The 21,560-nt window shown below is 36.3% G+C and overlaps 1 protein-coding gene across 5 annotated transcripts in view; it reads left to right on the forward strand.

Moving 5' to 3' along the window:
* Positions 1-21,560, forward strand: part of LOC112057974 (dystroglycan 1) — a 162,637-nt gene that overhangs the window by 30,373 nt on the left and 110,704 nt on the right. For 4 of the 5 annotated variants that reach the window (XM_052887874.1, XM_052887868.1, XM_024098589.2 and 1 more), the window contains exon 2: positions 2,097-2,144. The exons of the other annotated variant lie outside the window; for it this stretch is intronic. The gene's annotated coding sequence lies outside the window, so the exon portion shown is untranslated. The remainder of the gene's footprint in view (positions 1-2,096; positions 2,145-21,560) is intronic. 5 annotated transcript variants of the gene reach the window in all.

Raw genomic sequence — 21,560 nt, forward strand, 5'->3', positions numbered from 1 at the left:
TTTGAATTCTGACTTTATACTATATTTGTATGGACTACCTTGTATGCGTGCCTCTTACAAAACTTGTTGTACTGATGTATTGCGTGCGACAAAATTCGCCTTTGTTAACTTTAGTGAAAGGTAAAAAACACTTTATTACATTGTTGTTAAAGCTCATATTCGGATACAGGTTTCTGAAACACTTATACTCGCACAAGAAGTTTTCATTAAGCAGAATTCGCTTGTTAAAAATCTTATAAGTAATGTATTTCATGTTATTAATCAGAATTTTCCAAGATTATTATTATCAGATTTTAAAGATCTCTATATGTGTATGATTTGGTTGAAAAACGCGAGTCCTGGTTTTATTCCCAAATCGGTTGATTTTTAAAATTGTATTTTTGAATCATCTGAGATTTAGGAGGCTTCAGTTATGTCTAGTTACCACCCTACCGGCTTGGACAAAGCTATTAAGTGTTCTGGCCCGCTGCCATATCAACAATTCAGGGATATTGCCTTGAAGATCATTTGGAACATTGCTTAATATCACGAAAATCCCAATCGACTGCTAACATTTCGTTGATTCATCATTATCATTATTAACCCATATTCGGCTCACTCCTGAGCTCGAGTCTCCTGTCAGAATGAGAGGGGTTAGGCCTTAATCCACCACGCTGGCCCAAGGCGGATTGGCGGACTTCACAGACGCAAAGAATTAAGAAAATTCTCTGTTATGCAGGTTTCCTCACGATGTTTTTCCTTCACCGTTTGAGACACGTGATATTTAATTTCTTAAAATGCACACAACTGAAAAGATGGAGGTGCATGTCCCGGGCCGGATTCGAACCCACACCCTCCGGAATCGAAGGCAGACACTATCACAGCTCGTTTCGTTGATTAATTATTGTTATTTATAAAGATGACTGAATGAAGATGAAGGGGGCGTGATGGTTATTTGATAAAAGGGATGAGTGATTATAAAAGATTACGACGAATTGATAACCTCCTCCTTTTTTTGAAGTCGGTTAAAATACACACATTTTATTTGTACACCATAAAACAAGGTAAAAATAATACACAAAATAGACAAGCAAGCTGAAGAGAGATCGATCAGTCTCAATGATATATTGCGATAATATTATGTAAAAAAATCAGTAAATAAAGGCTTTATTATTATTGCATGTGCAATCTAGGTAATCTACTCGTAGCTAGTTTGAATCTGCAATCTAACTAAGCTAATAAGTTCCTAATCTTTAGACGATAGTGAAACATTTCGTGTACTTAATAAAAATTTAAACATTTCGTGTACTTAATAAAAAAAGGTTCTTAAAATGCTATAAATACACATTGAAATTCTTCTAATGGCTCTTCGAGCAAAAGATTACTCTTCGAGTCAACTCACGTGACTAACTTTACCTTTAGGTTACTACCCTCCGCTGATCCATAAAACTTAGCGCAATGAAAAGCGTGCGTGCCAATCGGGTAGGCCACAGGTCTCGTTTAAAGTTTACTGCCTTAACCTTATACCTACCTACAGGCGCTACCATTGACCTGGCCGACCTACTAATGCCCTTTCTCGTGTCGTGGCATATAAGCGGTATTTACGTGTATGTTTTGATGGTTCTATACAACCTACCATATGAACAGTTCCGATATGTGTGAACGCATCACTATTGAACAGTTGAAGTACTGATATTTTTTTTTGTGTTTATGAGTGAATCTTTGCATTGTTTAGCTACAGCCTCTCTTAATGAGTACTGTTTACCAACAAACAAATTAGTAATGAAGGTAGAAAACGCATGTCATTTCATAACTTATTTATTTTAAATTATGTATGGTTTGTTTATAAAATGTTATATAAAATATATTAACCATATCTAATTGTTCTAAGCTTATTAATCAAATTTATTTTCATTAATTTAAGAACAAGTTAATTTTAACTATTAATAGGTGTGAAATGACTACTGAATTATACCCTCATTTTTAATTTGTTTGTTAGTTAACAGTACTCATCAAGAAAGGCTGTAGTATAGATTCACAATTTTCTTCAAAAAGGTGGCTATGCTAAGGGGTGCTAAAAATACATACACATTAAATTGATGTTGTTATTGTTTCAGGTCAATTAATTATTATAACTACGCAGAAGTAAGCTTGTAATATTTAAGGTAAGAGCCCTATTGTTTACCCTTTTAACCCTATTTTTACACAACTTCGTAGTTCGTAGTATCAAAATCCAAAACACAAAGAAGTCTTATCGCCAGCACGCGGGCGAAATCAAAATAATGTGGCATATCACGCCATCTGCACTTTAAAGTTAAACTTGATTTGAGATTTCCTGAAAACAACATGAAAGGAGAAGTGGCCTGAACTGAAATAAACGGACTTTAAATATAAGAGAGCGTCCGAAATGTTTGCTAATTCAAATTTCAGCCGTCGTAAAACTTGCCAGGTTTGAAACGAGTTATTCCGTTTGTGTTACATCAAACGAAATTTTAGGGAAACACTTGAAGTTCTTTGATTACGAACTTCATTCATCATCATTATCAACCAATATTCGGCTCTGCTGAGCTCGAGCCTGCTCTCAGAATGAGAGGGGTTAGGACAATCGTCCACCAGGCTGGCCCAATGCGGATTGGCAAATAAATAAATTGATTGATTGTTTCTGATTGCCTTTTTAACAGCCAGGCCTGATATGAAACTTAAAGGGTTAAAGCCACTGCTGAGCTCGAGTCTCTGTCAGAAAGAGAGGGGTTGCCAAAAGCGGACTGGCTTCACACACGCAGAGAATTAAGAAAATTCTCTGGTACGCAGGTTTACTCACTTGTCTGCAAAGTCGTCTAAAATGTAGATACAAATTTAAGAGACAATAAACTTTACGATGCGCTCCACGCTCCAATTATTTCTTGGATTAGATTAAATCCAACATCCAACTCAATTTTGGGAAACGAGCTTTTAAACCGTCGTTGCACTATCTTTTTAATTGCTCAGCATTCGTAACTGGCCCAATTTTCACTTTGAAGTGGAATGGCCTTATTCAGTGTTGGGTATCAAGAAATACTTTTTAGCATTGTATTACAAAACATTTAAATATAATCAACATGAACATTATCGAAGAAGATTGTGCATATTTTTTCTTACTCTATCGTAAATTGTTTTTAACTGACTTCCAAAAAGGAGGTTCTACGTTCGGCTGTATGTATGTCTTTTTTATGTATGTCCAGCGATATTTCCGTCATTTGTGGACCGATGTTGAAAATTCTTTTTTTGTTTAAGAATAAAGATTGGCACCGCCTTTAAACTGATCAGAAGGTAGCACATAGGTACGATGTTATTTTTTGTTTTTTGTTTAGGTTTGGTTCGGTTTATGTTAGTTTTTGTGTTGAAAGCCGGTTGAATTTTTTTTAATAAATATTTTGATCTTGGTTATTTTAGTAAGTATACCTATGTCATTCATATAACATTTATATCATTTGTATTTTGAACTAACGGATGCCCGCGACTTCGTCCGCGTGAAACTCGATGTAAACTTCAACTACCCGTAACGTACCCCTACCCTACCTTACCCTACTACCCCTACCCCTAACCCTACCCCTACGCCTACCCCTTAATTTTTTAAACGTTTTCTGTCATATTCATTTTTATGTAAATAAATTACGGAATACGAAATGACGAATAAAGTCAAAAAAAGATAGTTTACAGCAATTTCAAGTCAAAATATAGCTTTTGAGAACCTAAATAAAAAGTTTATGGCAGTTCTTAAAATATTGTTTCACTTTAATACTTTCATTATCGTTTTACAGGGCTATATAAATAGGGATGATGACAGTTTTTTAAATTGTATATAAATTAAGAGTATACTAATAGTAAAGCAATTTTGTAAAAGGAACAGGGTATCTGCGATCATTACTTTCGGAGCTACAGGGATTTAAAGAATCAGATTTGCGGCGCTGCCGCGGATCCCTGAAAAACGCCCCATACAAAATGGCTCGAAAAAATGACGTCATAGGCAATGTAATGATCGTTAGATTTGTATGCGCGTTCAAACAAAATTACTAATATCTTTGTTATTTGTGCGTTTATGTTTATAGTTCATATATTAAAAAATGTCACATTTAATGTAAGGAAGCTAAAACTGTATGAATTTTCATCTAATTACGATAAAAAAATTTTAGTAGGTTTTGAAATTTTATAATCTCATTTATTTTGCAAATATCCAGACAATCTTTGCTTTTTATGTATAAATTAGTTAACATTGACCCTATTTACCCGAATGTATCATAAAAATCAATATATTCAAACCTAGTCATCATCCCCATTCTACATCTGTAAATTGTAGCACGTGTTTTCGTTTCTATTAACAGACGCCCCGTTCCTGTTCACGTTCCTGTGAAATACAGGAATAAAATTTACATTCACAAATAATGTAGATTACTATTGATAAAATAGTTTTTAAAATCGGTTTAGTAGACCCCTAAAACCTCACAAACTATCTCTTTATAATATTAGTAATTAGCTGGTTCCCGTTCCCGTACGAAAACGGGGATAATATAGAGCTGTGATAGCCCAGTGGATATGACCTCTTGCCTCCGATTCCGGAGGGTGTGGGTTCGAATCCGATCCGGGACATGCACCTACAACTTTTCAGTTGTGAGCATTTTAAGAAATTAAATATCACGTGTCTCTAACGGTGAAGGAAAACATCGTGAGGAAACCTGCATACCAGAGAATTTTCTTAATTCGTGGACTATTGGCCTAACCCCTCTCTTTCTAAGAGGAGACTCGAGCTCAGCAGTGAGCCGAATATGGGTTGATAACGACGATATAGCATATAGCCTTCCTCGATAAATGGGTTATCTAACACTGAAAGATTTTTTCCAATCGGACCAGTTCTTGAGATTAGCGCGTTCAAACAAACAAACAAACTCTTCAGCTAATATTAGTATAGATAGATGGTTTATTTGGCTATTTCAGTGTCACGTTTTGTAACAGAAAACAATTTTGTTTTTATCTGAGATAGCGACAATTCAAACTTGAAAATTCGTGACTAAATTAAAAAAAAAACCCGAAATCTTATTTCATTTGTTGCAACATTGCAGCGTGAACTAAATACGTAACAGTTATCTGTATAACAGAAGCACACTTACAACGCTGTAGACTAATCAAACGATCTAAAAAGCCCTAGCTTGGAGACTAATTTACGCCACTACATACGAGAAGTTTTTGTTCGGTGCCAAGATCTTGAAAAAGTCTTCGTCCGTTAAGATTAGGGCTGTTAGGAAATGCTATACTTAAGGATATCAACACCGGATATTCTTTTTGTGGTCTTCATCCGATATGTGCAATATGTTTACACAGATCCCTTTTATAAGTATTAACTTATCAAACATGTGTTGCTTTGGTTATAAAATAAATTAATATCAATGCCATCTTTAACACTTTTTTCAATACATCTTTCTGTTTTTATTTGGTTAAAATCTTTATTTACACTTAGAGTACTTACCTCTCTCTACTTTTATTATATTTTAGCAGAAGTGGTTTTAAAAAATAAGAAAATCAATGGCGAACAAAGGTTTACAATATTTGTCAGGACAACTTAATTAACCTTAGAATGGCAGAGAATGACCTTGAGTGGAGTCACGCACTTGTGAGTGTTGTATGTAGGGTTAAAGGATCATTTGACAGTTAATAAACACTCCTCTTTTCCACTCAGGTCACCTCTCCCCGCCTATTCCAAGCAACCCTTAAAAAATTACACAAGAAATGTTGACGGCTCGAACGCCACGAGCACACTGAAGCAGACTGTACGACGAGCGCCTTATATCGCAAGTCGTTTCCGCCAAACCGATTGCTTCCCTTCTCTAACTCCCTACTCTTTACGGAAACACGCCCGGAAAAACGTCACCTAGCGTCGGCACGAGTCAACACGAAATCGAACGACGTCATATCCGACTCTAGACTACTATTTCCTACAATATATTCTTTTAGAAAATTGTTGCAATTTCTGCATTTAGTAGGTATGGATTACATTATTTAACATACTATTTTTATGTCTAAAGCTCAAAGAATGTTATAGAGAGACTTAAATAAAATTCAAAGACACGTACGTAATCTTTGGAATATTGACATTTCTTGCAATATTTAACTGGAGAAAGAATACAACAAGGAACTACATCATTATCAACCCATATTCGGCTCACTGCTGAGCTCGAGTCTCCTCTCAGAATGAAAGGGTTTAATAGTCCACCACGCTGGCCCAATGCGGATTAGCAGTCTTCACACACGCAGAGAATTAAGAAAATTCTCTTTCACAAAGACCTTAAGCTGACTTATCCTAATAACTATACAAATGATGCCCACGTGGAATGGTGGCAGGAATACTGGCTGCGTTATCGCTCTGGACATCCAGGCTGATCCTTTGCGCAAAAAATGAGCCAGCCCTTCTGTCACCAGTCGAGGCAACTAGCCAATATTTAACTGATTATAACGTTCTATAAAAATATCTCAATGAGTGGCAACCCTAATGTTGTCATGTGCCTGAAGATAAGGAATGCAATGTATCTAATGGACAACGATCTTCTTGTGTCCTTTTTATTTTTTGCAAAGGTCCTAATACATTAGATTAGAACATTTTTTTTTTCTTTGTTACAAATTTACCTGCGATTTTAGTGTTTTTGTTTTGTTTTAAGTTCGAGCAACTCGATAACAATATTTCAGTTCAGTGATAACACTCCCATGGTATGCGGGCGACGGGGGGAAAGACTGTGCGGGGTGTGAAATCGTGCGTGCGGGGAAGTGACGTGCATCAGTCGTGGGTTTTTCATTCAACGCTACACGCACCTCGGCCCGTGCGGAACATCGGGAGTGTTACGAACGAAGTTGCAAAACTATAGAAATATGTGGATTCACCGAACACAAGAATATTTCAAATTGATCGATTTGTATTTTGTAGTATAATAGTATCAAAGGCAAAAAAAAATCTTACCGTCGATAAGTGAGATGCAGATACATGAATATGTATACGTTTGGAATACTTAGATAACGTCTTATCTTTATCGTTTGAAAAAGTTTAACCGAGGGTCATGGCGAGCTATTTTTGCGAAGCTACTGAACGATACACCAGGTAGTCGATTTGGGGATGATTCGATAGTATGTGGATTATGGGATTCATGATAGTATGTGGTATAGATTATGGGATTCATGATAGTATGGGGTATAGATTCTGAGCCATGAGTCGACAAGTCGATGATTTAAGTACTAGATGAGGCTTGACCTCGACAACAAATCATTACTTGGACACGGCGCGTGCCTGTTACGGTCTAATAAGAATGGTAGGTCGATAGGTAAAGCACAGGATCATGTATAATGTTGACAACTTACTTACTCTACAACTATTTATAAGTTGTAGATTGCAATAATTCTCTTAAAAGAATGAATGTAATCACACCAGATAGCAAGTAATAATGCAGTATGCTGAAACTTGCTTGCCAAATTATTCTTGATAGGTATAGTTAATACCTATAAAATATAGTTCCTAATATTTTACCAAGATAAAATTATAATTTATGTACTATTAATAATACTAATGTCCACTAATTAAGACGCTTTTACTATTATTAGTACTTATTACCGTTATTAAAGAGGTCCATTTTTAACCGACTTCAAAAAGGAGGAGGTTCTCAATTCGGTCGGTATTTTTTTTAACACATTTTTTATTTATTTCAAGTCATCACGGATAGTCAGCTACTGGCATTTATAAAACTAGTAGATTGCGCGCGGTCTCACCCGCGTGGTTCCCGTTCCCGTAGGAATACAGGGATAAAATATGGCCTATAGCCTTCCTCGATATATGAGCTATCTGACACTAAAAGATTTTTTCAAATCGGATTAGTGGTTCCTGAGATTGGCGCGTTCAATCAAACAAACAAACTCTTCATTTTTATAATATTAATATATATAAATTACCTCAGTTTGAGATTTCACTTTCTTTACTTTGAAAGACGTTACATATCTACAATCAATAAACGTACGAAAAGTTATAGTTTTAGTTTACATAGCCTTTAATTAAGTTTTTGTAGTCTATATTTCTAGGGGGTAATCTTTGGATGTATGGAATCGATTTTGAAAATTCTTTTACCACTAGAAAGCCACGTTAGTGGTGAGTGTCAGAGGCTATATTTTATCTACGTATTCTAACGGGAACGGGAACTACGCGGGTGAAACCGCGGGACGTTGTCTAGTAAACTATATTTTTTGTTGCATCGACGGTGACACAGCGGCGCGCCTAGATGTGACTGATAATGTGGAAATTAAGCCTTTTTTTCGCTAACAGGACTGGCGCCGTACATAGGGCTGAGAGCTTGCGACAGCCAGACTAACTTTATTTTGTAAAGGCTCAGAAAGTCAACCTTTACACCTACCATAAGTAAGCATACCAATTGTGGACTTTAAATTGTGGTGCCTTTTATTTTCCTCAGCATATATTATGAGAAATCATATCTATAGTTGGCAGTCACTTAGCTTCATGACAAACTTCAAGGGTCTCTAATAAAGTGTTGCCATGCAGTAAATGATCTGGAGATATGATTTCTTATGACAATCCCGTAGAAAATATCAAAAAAAAAAATAGTTTTATACTTGGAGAATTGAGGATCTATTCTTGAAATCCATAATGTCTAACTGCCTTTACTGCCTTTACTGCCTTCATAAAATGAGGTAAATCTAGCTCTCGCAAGCTCTCTGTTTATCTTGCGTCCATTCAAGATCCACTAGCCGTCGATCGATAGCACGTCCACCGGAAGACGATAGGGAGAAATGCTATGACGTCACCACTGGCGTAATGCATTCATAACTGTTAACGTAATTGCTTAGTGCTGGCAACAGATACATAACTATTGCGGGCACGTTTTAAATGAATAAACACAACTTCCGTGCTCAATTTAACCCATCGTATAGTTGTTAAGGTGGATGGGTAGTGCTTACTTACAATTCTTGTCTGTAACATAATATTGTCTGTTCATTTAAAAATCTATATAGATTTATTTTAACCAGTTGTTTCGTGCTAGATATCTGCAATTAAGTGCCGTGATAGCCTAGTGGTTATGACCTCTGCTTTCGATTCGGAGGGCATAGGCTCGAATCCGGTCCACTTTTCAGTTATGTGCTTAAGAAATTAAATATCACGTGTCTCAAACGGTGAAGTAAAAACATCGTGAGAAAACCTGCATACCTGAGAATTTTCTTAATTCTCTACGTGTGTGAAGACTGCCAAGTGGGTCCCCCCCCCCTCTCATTCTGAGAGGAAACTCGTGCTCAACAGTGAGCCGAATATGGGTTGATAATGATGATGATGATATTAGTAGCAGTTATAAAACTTTTAAAAATAAATTATGTCTTTTATTTAATTTAACAACTCTTTACGACATCTAAGTAGAGATGTATACATCTGTATCTGGTCCCAATCTGTTTTCTATTTGCTTTTGTTCTTCAAATGTAATAAGCGGAACCAAAAGGTACGACTAACAATACTTAATTTATGATTACAAATGGTGCATTGTTTGACATTGTGCCATGTCCACAGTTTAGACAGTGATTCCCAAAGCGGTCTATTTACGACCCCTAGGGGTCTATGACAGCCTGCAAGGGGTCTACGTCAACGAGAAAAAATTTGATGAAAAATGAGGGTCCATGAAATGAAAATGATAGTGATAGGTCCACGATAGTGGATCTTAACACATACACTGATAGTACTTATTTACTTACATCATACTATCTTATTTCTTCATTATTAAAGCATCAGGTTCATCCTTCTCACTAAAAATATTGACTTATTGCTTATGTTATTTTATGTATAGTTTATTTTATGTTTATTTAATGTTACGTGTATTTTACATAACAGATACAAAATATGATTTTGAGTAGTTTTAATTTAAATTCAATTAATAAATGTATAAATCAACATGCGTTTTTATTTTAAGTTTTTAACACTAAACTTCACTACAGTTAGTAATTTACAGGAAATCAATATCAGGTAAGTAGGGTGTCTATCCAACACAGAAAAACATGGCAAGTGGTCTACGACACAAAAAAGTTTGGGAAACTCTGGTTTAGGGGCTACATCCGGTCAACCAAATAGTATGTATGTGAAAAATGTATATTTTTTATAATTTAGGTACACTTTGAATATTAATAGGCAGAATTATTATCAAAGTACACAGGATGTCGAAAGGATTGTCTTCATAAGTATAATATTTTTCATTAATTAACAAAGACTTACCCGCAGTTTTGTTTGCACTTATTTACATACAAATAAATCCATACGGAACCTTACTTATTGGAAGGTGTGTAAATTTGGTTTTATGTAGATACCATTGGAAGTGACATCATATTGTATCCATTCAAAAATCGCATTTATACCTAAATAAACTAAAGCGTAACAAACAAATAAATAAACTCACTTTCCTATTTATAATAACAGACGCTCCGCGGTTTCACCCGCACGGTTCCTGTTCCCGTGTAAATACGGAGATAATTTATAGCCTATATTACTCATTGATAATATAGCCTTCCATTGGTGCAAGAATATTTCAAATCGATCCAGTAGTTCTGAGTCTATTCAATGCAAACAAACAAACATTGAAATATTTACTTTTCTTTCTAACAACCCACATTCTGCTCACTGTCGAGCACGAGTCTCGTCTCAGAATGAGAAGAGTTAGGCCTTAGTCCACCACGCTGGCCAAATGCGGATTGGTTAACTTCACACACGTGGATAATTAAGAAAATTCTCAGGTATGCAGTTTCTTCACAATGTTTTTCCTTCGTCGTTTGAGATATGTGATATTTAATCTACACTAATATTATAAATCTGAAGAGTTTGTTTGTTTGTTTGTTTGATTGAACGCGCTAATCTCAGGAACTACTGGTCCGATTTGAAAAATTCTTTTGGTGTTAGATAGTCCTCTTATCGAGGAAGGCTATAGGCTATATATTATCCCGGTATTCCCACGGCAACGGGAACCGCGCGGGTGAAAGCGCGCGGCATCAGCTAGTTTCTTAATATAACTGAATAGTTGAAGGTTCATGCCCCGAACCGGATTTGAACATACGCCCTCAGAATCGAAAGCAGAGTTCATATCCACTGGGTTATCACGTCTCTGTTATATTAGTATACGAATAAGGATATTGAATAGTGGTAAGATAAATCTGTCTCCACGGCAGGCGACGACTGTATAATTATACTGTTTAAGAAGCAGACAGTTGACATTGATGCATAGTAAGTCGCCGACCCGATGGTGCCAGATAAGGGAAACAGTGCGTGCCAGTTTAGTATTAGTATCATAATACCTATAAATAATGTCTTAGCTGATTGTTAGCTAGATAGCCATCGTGTATCATTGCAGGCTTTGTTGTAGCTTTAGGTTCGGTTGTTGTAGTTGTAGTTGGTATGAAACAAAAAAATAACAATGCCTAAAATAAACTATCTTTCGGTAACTTAATCCACACCTTATGATCAGCAATTGCTGACGGAAAAGCATGCTGGAAAATTCTTGAGAATTAAGAAAATTTATTAAATAACTAGCGGACCCGGTCAAGCTTCGTTTTGACATAAGTGCACTTATTCTCTATCCCTACTCTACCCTTCCCCTACCCTACCCCTTACCCTACCCCTTACCCTACCCCTACCCTACCCTACCCCTACCCTACCCTACCCTACCCTACCCTACCCTACCCCTACCCTACCCTACCCCTACCCCTACCCCTACTCCTACCCTACCCCTACCGCTTGACTCTTAAACGTTTGTATGGGAAATAGAAAAGGGCAGTTTTTAGAGTTTTCCCGGAAATTATTTGATTTTTTCTCACCTTTTAAACCTTCCCTATACCTCCACGAACATTTCAAGACCAAGATTCTCTATCCCTACTCTACCCTTCCCCTACCCTACCCCTTACCCTACCCCTTACCCTACCCCTACCCTACCCTACCCCTACCCTACCCTACCCTACCCTACCCTACCCTACCCCTACCCTACCCTACCCCTACCCCTACCCCTACTCCTACCCTACCCCTACCGCTTGACTCTTAAACGTTTGTATGGGAAATAGAAAAGGGCAGTTTTTAGAGTTTTCCCGGAAATTATTTGATTTTTTCTCACCTTTTAAACCTTCCCTATACCTCCACGAACATTTCAAGACCAAGATAAGATAAATCCGTTAAGCCGTTCTCGAGTTTTAGCGAGACTAACGAACAGCAATTCATTTTTATATATATAGATTTAAAGTACCTACAAGCAACATGCAAGCAACTACATTTTTGTAAATAGTAGGTACCTGGATGACTGATGGTATTATGTTTTTTTGAACGTTTTCTAAAAACGAAACTAAGCTAAATCGATTTATCGCCCGCGAAACACATCATGAGAATCGGTGGAGCCGTTTCTGAAATTTAGATTACTAAGAGAATTGCTCGTTTAAAGATTATACTAATCCAAAAAAAAAAAATCGAGATTTTCTTGTATTCATTCAATTTATTTAAATAGAATTAGTTGAAGTAAATATACTCGTAATCTATGTACATAACGTAAAGGGACATTAAGGCTAATGAGAAAAATACTTTTATCCTTCTGAATTCAATGCTCGCTTAAATAATGTTGCTTTATATAAACGGGTATTCGTATAAAACATTACGGAAGTCGCTAACGACACGGCACGGCGATGTCATTATATTTTTTGTTTGAAAATGAAAATTCCTGTGCTTCTTTTGAACAACATTAGTTTGTTCTGCTTTCTATTACGTTTTTGTTCCATTGGAACAATTAAAAGTGCTACTCGACTTCAGTTATAGTAGGGGAGCCCGGGATGCTAAATTTGTAGTTACTAATGCGTCAAGATTTGGATATGGAAATATGGATAGGAAATATAAATGGTTAAGTATATTTTTTTCGCTTTCAGCGGTGGGAAAAAATGCAAGCTTTAAAGACAATTTTGATTACTACGGCTTACTGGAATTACCAGAAAATATTACCGATTGTTTTTGAGATTAAGTATTTCCTTTAAAATAAGTAAAAAACTAACCGCGCTTGTGGCTCGGATACTGTTATACATATAAGGGTTTTTTTTTGTAACTTTGGAACCCTCCCATTCCATTACGTTACCGTCAAATCGTAAGATATTCAAAATGCACATCTTTTAGCTATCAACTAATCCACTTTTTCCTTATCTGACGTGCTGGATGAGTATTTTTATATAAGGTACTTAATTTTTTTTGGTCACCTAAACGTACCCACCAATATTAAGAGCTCATACTTGTTGGAGGTACTCTACAACGTGCAACTATAGTCTCTCAAGTTCAAGTGCCGCGCTCGAGTAACTGCGAAAATTCCCTCTTCGGCTCCCCTACTATAACCAATTAAAGAGATTTACTTTTATACTCCCTACTAACCTGTCTCGTTTATTCAGACGTCACACCGGTCAAGTTAAAAAGGGACGGATGCGTTGTATGTTTTATTATTGAAGGTGGAAGTCTTTAAAGTCAGCGTCCTCGTTAAAGGCACTTCTTCCATTTTAGTTGCTCGGAATCTCTGGCTGTTGTCTAAATATGGTATCAAGTACTAGTTCAATCTAATCCTGTTCCTCACTTGTGATTTCTAATGAATACTAGTTATGGTGACTAGACAAGCGAACACCGGAAACTTCGTTGCTACTTCTCAACCGTCCAGAAACAACTATTACTCTACAACTATATAATTTACTAATTTATCCTTTTAATCTTGCGCTAAAGGCGATAGGGGGCAGTATATGGAGATGATAATATGATGTATAAATAAGTATTCTGTAAAATAATTGGCTTAATAAAAGTATGTGTCTTGAAGAAAAATACATTTTTTTATCACTTTTCTAGGGCAAAATGATCGCTGTTGTAGGTACCAAAGTGGCGAAGTGACATTTGAAGCTGTATTATTTTTTTTCTGTTACCAACTAGCTTAACAAACAAACCAATCATAAGTCTTCAAAAAATATCGTAAAACTCGGGCTGTATGGTCAACGATCTTAGCTTGTCCCCGTTGTGGACAAATTAAAGATGAATCAAAAATGTCGTAAAACATTGCAGCAAACTTTTTTTGATAAAGTAATGATTTCATTATTAAAGTAGAATTATCAAGTTTTGTTTAGATATAAGTAAATTGGCGGGTGGTTAGGGTAGGTCTGGGCCGGGGATTTGCGGAAGATTAATTTTTTGTTCCCGGAACTCAGGCATCAGGCGAGGCGATGGAACCTTGCTGAGTTTTAGTGGGTATTCTGACTCGCAGCCGGTGAGTCCCACATACTCCCTCTGAAATAGTGCCAGTGTATGAGCGTATTTCCGAGGGAGAAGCGTAAAAGCATTTCCCAGCGTAAAAATAAAGGTCTGGGACGGGGTTTTGGTAGAAATATCTGTTACGTTTAAGTAGTCTTTATCATTTTTGTTACCAACAGCTTACTCAATCGAGTAACCGTTTATTTAAAGATCACAATGCAAGTCTCAGTACGGTTTGCGGACACAGCAAAATGGAGTTTCTTTTCCAACGCCAACGCACCGAGGATGCTTGTATGAGTCAGCGGCTATTTTAGGTTACTCGATGCGCGTGCGTTGGTTTTGCTTAACATTGGGTATGTTTCTTGCTCGCTTGCTCGCTCGCTTGCAACTGATATGTATTTGGATTGTATTTTAGTTTAACACATTCACTTAACCGTACAGTTAAAACTATTTAATACGTTAGTAAAATTGTATACGTAATTTTCAGCATAACATGTAGAACGCTTATGAATTATTATTGTCGTAGATAAGTGTGTGATCTAAGTAATGCAGCACGTAAAATTAATGAGTTGGTTTGTTACGCTTTCAGGGATAGACCACCAAATTTTGCTAATGAAAAGTTACATTATCATTGAGTAACATATTTATGTTGTAATTATCCCCGTATTCCCCCGGAAATAGAAAGTTCGCGGATTAAACCGTGATCAATCTAATGAAAAAAAATCTAAATTTCTTTGATATACAAACATTCTTTTCTACTTAAAGAAATTACCAAACCGATTTTGCCAAAGAAAAGTTACATTATCATTGAGTGACATATCTATTTTGTATTTTATCCACCGGAAATAGAAACTTTGCGGATGAAACCGCTGGGCGTCCGCTAAATAATGAAAAAAATAAACTAAATTTCTTTGAATTAAAAAACTTGGATTCTATTCTACTTTAAGAAATTAAATATCACTTGTCTCAAATGATGAAGGAAAAACATCGTGAGGAATCCTGCATACCTGAGAATTTTCTTAATTCTCCTATCTGTGTGAAGTCTGCCAATCCGTATTGGGCCAGCGTGGTGGACTATTGGCCTATCACCTCTCTTTCTGAGAGGAGACTCGTGCTCGACAGTGAGCCGAAAATGGGTTGCCAATGATGAATGATGACTCTACTTTAACCAATTACGATCATTGGTTCAGCTCGTACAGAAAATAGGTAAAATATTTTGTAACTAATTTTTTTTTGTTATTCTTGACAAGCTAACCCATGACTAGTCTCACTTGGTGGTAAGTGATGATGCAATTTAAGATGGAAACGGGCTAACTTGGTAGAAGGATGAGAATCCACACCCCTTTCACTTTCTACACGACATCGTACCGGAATGCTAAATCGCTTTGCGGTACGTCTTTGCCAGTAGGGTGGTAACTAGCCACGGCCAACCTTGATTAATTAAGCCCATTCAACCTCAATAAGCCCAGCGAGAGATCGAACCCAGGGCCTTTGTCTTATAAATCCACCGCGCATACCACTGCGCCACGGAGACCTATCTTCAATGTTACAACAATCAGGGTTCGAACCCAGGGCCTTTGTCTTATAAATCCACCGCGCATACCACTGCGCCACGGAGGCCTATCTTTAATGTTACAGCAATCAGGGCTCGAACCCAGGGCCTCCGTCTTATAAATCCACCGCGCATACCACTGCGCCACGGAGGCCTATCTTCAATGTTACAGCAATATTAACGCTGTGTTGCGAGTCACTCCAATCGATACTATCTATCATACTCGTTAGCGCCCGACAAGGTCTGATGCGATAAAAAACTTGCTATTCATAATGTAGATTGTAGATTAGTTCATTCACATTATTTGTGACCGAGTATTTATTTACATTTTACTATCACACATTCATTGCAATTAGAAATATAAATGCGATTTGTGGTTACTGTTGTGCGCTGCGTTGGCTCAAGTCAGATTCTATTTGTAGATTTAATTCGATTGTGTCCTCTTGTATTACTTTGTTTTAAGCTATTGTCTGACTAGTTTATTTAAAAGTACTCTTTTTAACCGACTTCAAAGAACGGAGGAGGTTATCAATTCGGATTTTTTTTTTATATGTATGTTCACCGATTACTCAAAGACACCTGAACCGATTTGAAAAATTCTTTTGTCATTTGAGAGCGTATGCTTTCCAGGCCCCATAGTAATCATGTCAGGATTTGATGATGGGATCCTGGAGAAATCGAGAGTAGGTACTTTCGAACATTATAGGGACAACTAGTACGTTTTTAATGTTTTCAATAAGTATTTTAAAGCACTAGAATTCAATGAAGGTCTGGTGTCAATCTGATGATGGAGCCGAAGCACAGACGAGGGAACTCCTCATCGATTTACAGCGGTTACCTTGTGTTTGGACTTAATGAATTAGTGTCGATGAGCATTTTACGTCTAGATGGGTTGTGACTGTCATTAAGGGTCTGGTGATAATAATAATAATAAATAATAACACAAACAAAGAACGGGGAATGATGTATGCGAGTAAAGGTTAAAGTAGTATTTTTAAAATTAGTTTGGTTGTTTGTATCGAGGTACTAAGTAATCTTATGAAAATAACTTCGTGGCTTAAGGACCTTTTATCAAAATGTTTAATTTTTTTTATAACTAAAAATGGAAAAAAATATATATAAAAAAATACAGCCGTTTCTGAAAGAACTATTTGAAAATCCTAAATCTTTATGCTTTAAACGGCTTGAATCGATACATCTCCAACTTGATACCGCCTTCAAACTCATCGCACTGAGCAAACTGTACTGTTTAGTTTAGTAAAAATATTTTTATTATTTTGAATTCGGTTGTATTTTTATTAAAATTTTAGTGATAAGATTTGTCATTTGGATTTCATTTAAAAAATAATCCGTTAAAATATTATTGTAGTACGTAATACAAAGTCGATTTATAATTTTTATTTATCTTGAAACAACGGTTAGAGGTTATCTACTATTACAAATTATAGTACTCGTATCAGATAACTAATAGCTTACACATTATTAACTACTTTATTATACCTAATATTATTATGTACTGGCTACTACTTAGATTAACTATCTATATTAAAATACAATTTAACAGCACTCTGTACAAGATTTTGTTTAATGCCATGTTACAATCTTAGAATCGAAATAAAAAACTTCGGTTGTACCTTCAAATCCATTATCAGCCTAATTTACGAGTAACTTCCCACTACAAGGACAAGCTCTCTTTTTAAAAGAAGGAATGGGTTCAATTGTACTATTATACAGGGTGTCCCGTAAATATTACAACATACTCTACAGGATGGTGTTACTGCGCATCTTCACTAACATTGCGATACAATGATATCATCTAGGTCTCGTCCTTAGATTCTAGGAAATAAACCCATTGGGATAATTTCTTTTAGCAAGAACTCCCAAAGATTGTCCTTTTAAAGTTCAAAGGTGTTTTTAAAAAAGGTTATTTTAAAAACACCTTATCTATACTAACATATAAGCTGACGAGTTTGTTTGGTTGAACGCGTTAATCTTAGGAACTACTGATTCCATCCATTTATCGAGGTATCGAGGAAGGCTATAGGCTATGTACTATCCCCGTATTCCTACGGGAACGGGAACGACGCAGGTGAAAGCGCGCGGCGTCATACGTAGATATATATGTGTTTACTCTAAAGAGTACCATTTTCGTATCGTAATTATCATATTGTCATGTTAAGAAAATGTTTATTGTTCATCTTCTAAGGTTCATTCACAGTTGGAAGAAAATTTTTATTGTGGGTTAGCAATTAAGTCGATTAAAGAGCATCGTGGTCGACTCGCGCGGTGAATTGTATTAGAGTTGAATCAATTTGATCGTGAACAACTGAGACGAGGTCAATGACACGATAGATGCGCGTTCTTTATAATATAAGCGTTGCCGTGCTAATTATCTGTGTTACTATCTTTCATTCACGATTTCTTGAATAACGTCTTATGTAATTGCACTGTTTAATTTATAGTTATATACAAAAACTACAGACGCATTTGACGTCTTTATCACATACTCGTATTAGGAGTGAACGATATATTTTTTTTAAATACCTCTTTGACGCAGTTGGTTGTGCTGTGGTTCTTAAAAGAGAGGTCCTGAGTTCGATTTCCAGCTCGGGTGATTGATTTTATAATTTAAAAATTGGCTCAGGTCTTGTCTGATTTTATCGGCCGTGGCTAGTTACCCTACCTGAAAAGAAGTGCCGCCAAGCGATTTAGAATTCCGGTACGATGGTGCGTATAGACCGTCACAGGTATATGGGTTAGGTTAAATTATAAATACCTTATTAACTTACTTCAAATAAGTCCTCTTCCATTTTAGACTGCGGTCATTGAATAAAAAAAAATTAATTAAGTAGACGAATGCGATATGTTCTGGGATATCTATAGTAATATTATAAAGAGGAAATATTTGATTGTTTATTTGTTTGCATTGAATAGGCTGTAAAACTATTGAACTGATATGAAAAATCTACACTATCCCCGAGTGCTATAAAATACATTTTCTCCCCGTATTCCTACGAAAACGGATAATATGCGGGTGAAACCGTGTTCTATACATTCGAATATGTTTAGGCGATGTTATTATTAATCTTTATAAATCTACTAAAAGTGGTCAGTGCAGTAGTCGAACGAGCGGAGATGACACCCAAGAACTTCAGGTTGAGTTAAGCAAGTCATAAAGGTGGAGCAATCGACCATAGAGTAGTTACACTCAATGCTACTCGTATATTAGAGAGCCGTCAGCATTTTTTATTTACCTTTTGGCCGTGACTAAGTAAACAAATTCTTGTCCGTAAACTACCATAGATAAGATTCGTGATTTGGTTCAATTTCTAAAATTACATTTTTAACTTTTTTCCATAAACATTTTACAATTTCTTCGTAACGACTTGACTACAGCGAATGATTTCACCATGGAAAGAATTAATGGTGCGTGGAGTGCTTTTAGATGCTAGTAGGTACGTCTCTGAAATACTTAATTGTAATTTATAGCAGCCTATCTTGTTGCTTTTTTACGCTAGCCATTGACGATCAATTATTCTCACGTTTCTGCAGCACCCACGGCAATAACTAATCGTGTATTGGTCGCTGCGTGCATGATGGCTGACTTGTGAAACGTCTTTGTTGGCGTTTGCACTGCAGAAACGTGAGAATAATTGATCGCCAATTGACGTTACATGGTTCCGTTCCTCATAAGATAGTTATCTTTATCAGCCTATTCTAACGGCCTACTACCGTGGCCTGGCCTCGCTTATAGGTATGGAAATATGGAGGTAATACAGCACCACGCTGCTTAAATGTTGATTGGTGGGCAACATTGATTTAATATAAAAATATTGAAACTATAAATCTAAATTAATACGTTGCGCTTTCGTGCTCTAACTATCAACCGATCATCGGTAGACCGAGACCTATCCAACGGTAACCCACACTATGAATAAACGAGTATAAAAAAATCATCCCCACTTATGTAAAGTGTAAGTAAGGGAGGTACCATAAAAAAATATTTTTCAAGATTTTATTTTACGACTTTGTTCACATTTTTAATGTGTACATATTCAAACTAATTTACAGCTTTCTAGAAGTTATTAAGCAGCGGACGGACAGACGGACATTGCGAAACTATAAGGGTTCCTAGCGGACTACGGAACGCTAAACAAGACCACAAACAAATACTAATGCTTAACCAAACTATTCAAATGAAAGTACGATTTTTAAACTACATACATCTCTCAAGACCAAATCAAAACCCACCACAGTATGACATGATAGCAGTAGTTCCAAAAGACCGAAGCCCGACGTCACAAAGCCGGCAGTCAGTTGATAAATGTCCTGTCATCATTTGCATACAATAACCGGTTGTGAACAGATGGAACGTGCCTTGGTTCTGGCCAGATTTGGAATCACCTACACATTTTATTTGGACGACCTCTGGCATAGTTAGTAGTGCTGTGATTCTCATCAAAGAGCCGAGCTGGATCAACCCCAGGATTGCAGGGTTATTATGTATCTCGGTGTACCATTCAAATAATGAGTTAGTACTTAATTTTTTATCATATTTCCGTTTATGCAATCATCTAACATAGTCATAGTCATAGTGGCAGTAATATTGAAGTGGCACCAGCAATTAGTAAGATTATTTCAACGAAATACCGTTATTTACGTATCTTCGTTGAAATAATCAAGTTAGATGATGTATCACTGCCATTTAATGTAAAATATCATTTTGTTGAAATAACTATGTTAGATGATCACAATTACGAAAATACGATGAAAAACTATGTAGTGACTTACTATTTGAATGGTACACCGAGTTATATAATAACCCTGCTGGTCGGCTTAGGATTTTATCTAAATACTAGCTGACGCCCGCGACTTCGTCTGTTCTTAAACCTCCTTAATCCGGCTCTTTCACAACTTTAAAATAAACTTGTACCTCTACTTAACCCATTTTTATCTTAGAATGCATGTTACTTAACATCAGGTGAGATCACAGTCAAGGGCTAACACTTGTCATTCATAAAAAAAAAACTTCACATATCCCGTGACCATTTCCCACACCGTCCAATGTACAGCCCACTACGGTAGAGTGAGCACTTGGTTGAAACAGGAAATGGATATTTACCGACAAGTTTTAATTTTGTCACAGTGCAATCAACCTTTTAAGGGCGCTCCACACGTCGAGAATGACAGCTCCCTGAGTGCGATTTGAATGTTCTACTGATTCTGTAGAACATTCAAATCGCACGGAACTCATTTTCTAAATCTTTTTTTAAAATCTAATGTTTCAAAAGCTGTATTTATTTGAAAACCTCTTTCAAATACATGCAGTTTTTAAGCAACATATTATGTGTTAACAATCAGTTATTAAATATAATAGTAGACAAATTAGTCACCACATTTGTTAGCCTGCCACAGGCGTAGCATGTTGGGTTTAAGCTCCATATCCCTATCCTAAGAAGGTTTTCGCCCTGTGACTATTTGTTGAAAATCAATTCAATTTTTTTATTTGTATAAAGTATTGACTGAGGTTGAGTAATTTAGTAGGTACTGTTTTATATGTATTTAATAATATAAGGTATATAGTAAGAGAGTGTTATTACATCCTTAAAAAAATAACAATTGGAAACACATTGCATCGTATCTGATAATAGTCGCCACGACTAGTTTGCGTTCCCCGGAAGTTTGGTCGTGCGGATGGCGCTTTACATTCCACTAATTCTGTATTTGGTTGGTCAT

This window comes from Bicyclus anynana, chromosome 20 (genome assembly GCF_947172395.1).
Source record: "Bicyclus anynana chromosome 20, ilBicAnyn1.1, whole genome shotgun sequence".
NCBI classification, from domain to species: domain Eukaryota; kingdom Metazoa; phylum Arthropoda; class Insecta; order Lepidoptera; family Nymphalidae; genus Bicyclus; species Bicyclus anynana.